Below are 388 nucleotides of genomic sequence, written 5' to 3' on the forward strand. Positions count from 1 at the left end.
GGCGCAGTACTCCAATATATCTCCTCGACTTTAATCTACTGCTGGAATTAGTTCACAACATTAGTTCAAGTGGTTGGAATATTACATTTCTATTGGGTAACAAATCAAATGTTATTGGTCACAGTCACATGGTTAGCAGATGTTAATGTGAGTGTAGCTAAATGCTTGTGCTTCTAGTTCCAACCATGCAGTAATATCTAACAAGTAAGTAATCTAACAATTTCACAACAACTACCTTATACACACAAGTGTAAAGGAATGAATAAGAATATGTACATGTAAATATATGGATGAGTGATGACCGAACGCCGTAGGCAAGATGCAGTAGATGGTATAGAGTACAGTATATACATATGAGATGAGTAATGTAGGGTATGTTAACATTATA

The sequence above is a fragment of the Oncorhynchus mykiss genome, chromosome 10 (genome assembly GCF_013265735.2).
Source record: "Oncorhynchus mykiss isolate Arlee chromosome 10, USDA_OmykA_1.1, whole genome shotgun sequence".
Taxonomy (NCBI): Eukaryota; Metazoa; Chordata; class Actinopteri; order Salmoniformes; family Salmonidae; genus Oncorhynchus; species Oncorhynchus mykiss.